A 5964-nucleotide genomic window follows, 5' to 3' on the forward strand; every position below is an offset into this window, starting at 1 on the left:
CAGCGCCCGCCTCGCCGACGGGGCGGGCAGAGCGGGGCAGCCCCGGCTCCTGATTGGCTCCCCAATCGCGCCGCGCCCCCCTCTCCGCGGGAGCGGGCTAATCAGGGGCAGCCCGCGCGGGTCAGAGGCCGGGCGCGCGGGCGAGGCGGGCGCGCGCCGGGACCGTTGGGGCTGGCGGCGGCCCCGGGCCCTGCGGGGAGCGGAGCGGAGCGGGTCCGGGACCGGCGCCCTCCAGCCCGCCGCATCCCGCCCTGCCGACGTTCTTCAGTAACGGGTGGGAAGGCGAGGCGGAGGTCTGGGCACATCGGGCAAGTTGCGTGCGGCGGGCGAACGGCATCCGCTCAAAGCGCTGCCGCGCTCCGTGCGCGGCTCAGTTATTTCAACCCGTTTAAATTTCCCTTCGCTTTCTCCTCCCACTGGTTCCGGCTTCTCCTCCTCGACTGAAATCTGCTGCCGTCGTTCCTCATCGTGACCGTTCTCCCTTCTTAGACCTGGGGGCTTATTTTGCTGTGTAAATACATTCATCCTTCCCCTCAAACGTAGGGAAGCTGTTTTTTCAAGTCTCTCCTTTACATACGCTGTGAAATGGCCAGCAAGGCAAACCAGTGCTGTCGATAGAAACACTCCATTGCAAGGGGGTGTAATCAATGAAGTTCAAATGCCAGCGAATACCTTTTTTTAAATTTTAGTGAGAAAAATAAGTGATTGACTTGTTTTCCCCTTGAAACCTGCGGAAGCAACAGAACTGAAACCAGAGGTTTGCCAAGGGCTTGGCCAGCTGCCTTTTCACCAAGAGCTAAGCAGTTAGGATGTGTAGAAGGATGTGGCAGCTGTAGGCCTAATTTTCTTTTTTACCTGAGGGTGTTTGAACTCATACCTCTTGTTCTCCCATAACATTATTTTGACAACAAACTACAGCATCTCTGGAGTAGGAGATCTTAGATGCTCCTGTTGATACTGTTTCAACAGCTTTGTTGAATTTATATTAATTAATTTGTACTAATTCACCAGGGCAGGAACCCAGCTGGGTTTGGTCCCAGTTAAGTATGTAAACCACCAAACTAGGGAGCCACACCCACTTGTTTGCATGCTACTTCCATACATTTAAATAGTTTATACAAAGTGGTATAGTTCCACACAGAAAAACTCGAGAAACATGCACTTCAGCAGGCAATGTCTGTACTAATCAAAGATTTAGTCCTGCATTACATAGTGTAATGCCTAGGTATTGATTAACATAGGAAGGAATCAAGTCAGAATTACTCTGTAGCTTAACCTTTCGTTGTTTTTTAGCCTGTTCTCCAGAATTTTTTCCCATGTGTTGTTTATGGATGATGTGAGCAACACTTAGAGTTTCACCGTGGGCTGTCCATGCAGAAAGAGAAATCAGAGCTAGGCCTCCATTAATAGAGATTAATATAACTGAGAAACAAACGGCTCAAAACTGCAGTGATTCTTCCTACGCCATCCAAAAATTTGTATTAAGCCCACATCTAATTACAAATTAAAGTAACTTGGGGGGGAGCATATTAAAAGTTCTGCTTGACTCTATCTCCCTCCTTAAGGGTTCTATTATATTCCTCTTTCATCTTGCCCCTCTACTTTTAGACTCCTAGGATAATTCAGGATGAGAAGGATCTCAGGATGTCAAAGACAACCATCTGCCTCAGAGCAGGCAGCTGAGGGCCTCAAGTTCAGCACATCCTCACAAACAGAGATTCCATGATCTCCCCATGCCAACCCTTTGGTTCTTTCCCTGCTTATGCATAAATTCAGTTCTAAAATGGTCCCTACCTTCTTTCTGGAGTCACTTACTCCATTTTCTTTAAACTTTCAGCCAGAGATGACGAAACAGTTCTATGAGAGCAGTAGGAGCCTGGGAACAGGCAGAAAGTCCAGTAGACTTGAAGAGTTATTTTTTCCTGGCTTTATGGGAAGGGGAGAGGCAATCCTGTTGACATTTTGTTTATAATTAGCTAAAACTAATGAGCAGTGTGAAGGAATAGCAAAATTTTAGCAGCAAGACAGTGAGGGAAGGAACTGGTGGAGCTGAGAAATTACTTGCAGATGCCTTTTTTTTCCTCCATTGAACCAAACTCAGGTTCAATGGAAACATTGCACCTCAGGATGAAATCACTCAGGAAAGTTGCTGCTCTGTAGAACAGACCAGTTAGTCTCTTTCTGCACTCCCCCAGTACTTTCTGGGTCAGCACAGAATTGTTTCTGGACACTTTCTGTCACTGCAAGCCCTGTCAAGTCTCTGGACAGTGGCAGGTTGTAGGGGAAATTCACTGAGATGGGCGAATAGCAGCAACTTGGTTTTCTGCTATCCATATACTCAGCCCTCCCGTGCCTGTGTTACACTGTAACAGGATTTATGCTCAGAATGGGTGGCCTGCTGCTGCGGCCTTCAGTTAAAAAGCATGGGAATTATCTGGTAGATTCTTCTTTCTGCAGCTGTTGTCTTTTTCCATCATACCTGACCCGCTGGTATGGAAAGATGCCCCTGGTCTGAAAAAGTCTGCCACTAACAACAGGAAAACCACTGATCTGTAGGTTTTTCAAAGGGAAAATGCAAAAATGCTCTCTTCCAATGTGATGAAAACTTCTGTACCACAGATGTAGGCCATGCTAGAAAAGCCATATTTTGACCATATTTTTGGTTGTCATAGAAATTAGTTTATAGCTTATTTTAACTTCACAACTGTTTCTATTTATAAGTAAATAGGGGACGCAACTATAAGACAGTACCACTTTTCTATAACAACATTTAGGAAGTACACAGATCAAAGTATTGTAGTCCTACATCACCTTTCATGTCCAAGGATGACACTTGTAATACACAGACACCCAGATAAATAGCTTTGGAACTATCAAAAGAGACATTATTGTGATCAGTTCCTTATAAATTAATATGTGGCTGTAGGCCAATAATTCAAAGTGGTAGTGGTAAGGGGTTACGGATATACAAACTAAGCAATCAACACACTTCTAGTTATTTCCACTCTTTTAAACATAGGCACTCTGAAGTCTGATAATTATTTTCTTATATTATCATTATTAATATCCGGTGCTGTTTAGAAATTTCTGTTACTTCAGAATTGTTACTTTTAAGCAAAAATAATCTATGACAGTTACCTTTGCAAAGAAAACTGTTAAGCAGTTCAGTTGGTATGAAGGAACTTCCATAAACCATTTTAAATTAGTTTCAGAACAGCCTAATGGTTTATCTCTAAGAAAAAAATTTAAGCACTCCACATTCACCACACTTACTGTCATGATAGTTTCCAAGCTATCAAGCTTTTGGAACATGTCACAGTTCTCAACAAAGCTCCTTCTACCATTGTTTCAGGGACATCTCTACCATCTTGAACCACTACAACCACACTTTAAACCTCTTGAACTTTCATTCAATAGTGCTCTTGCACAAGTACTGCAGGAATAGCAGAAAACAGAGACATTTAGTATCTAGCTACTACAAAACAGAAAGCAGGACCAACTTGTCTACTGTACTAATCAATAAAAGTGTGATCAGCTCCACATGCATATTAGAAAGGCAGTTGAATTTGGAAATCTAATAGTTCTCATTTTTTGCCATAAATTTCTCCTGATGATTTGCAGAAATAGGGTGGCTGGTATATACAGTTTCCATAGAAGTCAACAGGAACCACAGAATTTGGCTACTCCATATACCCCAGAGAACTTGGACTATTTTGGACACTTCCATGCTATGATCAGCCTATGAGTTGCTAACATTTAAGGTCACCGGATCACAGAATGATTGAAGTGGGAAGGGACCTCCACATATCATCTAGTCCAACTCTCTGTTCAAAGCAGGGTCATGTACAGGTAGAGTGTGTCCAACTGGGTTTTGGGTATCTTCGAGGATGGAGACTCCACAGCCTCCCTGGGCAACCTGTTCCAATATCTGGCCACCCCCACAGTAAGTTCTTACATTCAAATGAAATTTCATATAGTTCAGTTTGTGCCTATTGTCTCCTGTCCTGCCACAGAATATCAATGAAAAGACCCTGGGTCCAGCTTCTTTACTCCCTCCCATCTGGTATTTGTACACATGGATAAGATCCCCCGAGCCTTGTCTTCGCCAGGCTGAAGAGTCACAGCTCTCTCAGCCTCACCTTGTACACCAAATGCTCTGATCCCTTCATCATCTTCATGGACCTTCGCTGGACTCTCTGCTATGTCTGTGTCTCTCTTATAGTGGGTAGCCCAGAACTGGACATGGCACTTCAAGTATGTCTCACCAGGGCCGAGTAGCAAAGAATCACCTCCCTTCACCTGTTGGCAACGCTCTTCCTAATGTAGCCCTGGACACTGTTGGCCACAAGCACACAATACTGATTGCATTTGGCTTGTTCAACAACAGGACTCCAAGGACTTTTTCTGCCAAAATGCTTTCCAGTCTGTCAGCCCCCAGTGTCTGCTGGTGCATGGAGTTACTCCTCCCCAGGGGCAGGACTTGGCATTTCCCTTTGTGGAATTTCTGTCTGCTCGTTTCTTCAACTGTCAAGGTCATCCTTCAGAGGTGGCAGCACACCCATCTGATATATCAGTCACTGTTCCCAGTTTTGTATCTTCTGCAAACCTCCTGAAAGAACACTCTGTTACATCATCTAGGTCATAAACGAAGACGTTAAACATTAGTTGCTCCAGTGTTGACCCCGGGGGTACATCAGTAGTGACTAGCCTACATTTACACCACTAATCACATCCCTGTGATCACACATTGCCAGGCTTCGGCCTGGCAGTTCAGCCAGATTTCAATCCATCTTATTGTCCACTTATCTAGCCTATACTTCATCAGTTTGTCAATAAGGCCGTCATGAGAGAATATCAAAAGCCTTGCTGAAGTCAGGATAAACAACATCTACCACTCTTCCCACCAGTTACCTCATCACAGAAAACTATCAAGTTGAACAGGAAAGATTTCCCCTTCATAAATTCATGATGACTTCTCCCAGTCACCTTGTCCTTAATACACTCAGAAACATTTCCAGGATTATTTTCTCTACCACATTCCCAGGGATCAAGGAAAGTTGACCAGCTTGTAATTCCTCCCTGAGAATAGGAATGACATTTGCTCACCCAGTCCTCAGGAACCTCTTCAGATCATCATGGCCTTTCAAAGACAATCAAGAATGGCTTTACAGTGACATTAGCCAGTGACCTCAGCTCTTGCTGGTGTCTCTCATCGGGTCGCATGGATCTGTTTATGGCCAGTTCATTTAAACATTCCCTAGCCTGATCCTCCTGCACCAAGTGGAAGGCTTCCTTGCTCCAGACCTTCCCTCTGGTCTCAAGGACTTGGGAATCATGAAGACAAGTCTTGTCACTAACAATTGAGGCAAAGAAGACATTGAGTATCTCATCTTCTTCCGTGTCCTCTGTCACCAGGTCTCCTGTCCCATGCATTAGCAGGCCCATTTTCCATAGTCTGCCCTTTGCTGCTAATATACTTGAAGGAGCCGCTTTTGTTGCTCTTCACATCCCTTGCCAGATTCAACTCCAGGCTCTTTTCAGCTTTCTGAACTGAACTTTCAGAGAGTGGCTCTATTTCTCCCAAGTCATCTCTCACTGCTTCCACCTCTTGCACACTTCCTTTTTGTGTTTGAGTTTTGTCAGGAACTCCTTGCTCATCCATGCAAGCCTCCTGCCACCTCTGCTTACTTTCCTGCATATCAGGATGGACCATTCTTCAGTATGGAAGGAGTGATCCTTAAGAAACAGTCAGCCTTCCTGGACCCCTCTTCTCTCCCCCAGATCATATTCCATATGATTCGTTGAAGCAGGCCCCCAGACAGGTCAAAATCTGGTCCTCTGAAGTCCAGGACTGTGATCTTGCTTTTTGCCTTGTCCCTCCTCACAGGATCCTGAACTTCATCACCTCCGGCTCACTGCAGTCAAGATCACCTCTGACGTTCAAAGCTCCAAACAGTTCTTCAC

Source organism: Athene noctua, chromosome 1, assembly GCF_965140245.1.
Source record: "Athene noctua chromosome 1, bAthNoc1.hap1.1, whole genome shotgun sequence".
Lineage (NCBI taxonomy): Eukaryota > Metazoa > Chordata > Aves > Strigiformes > Strigidae > Athene > Athene noctua.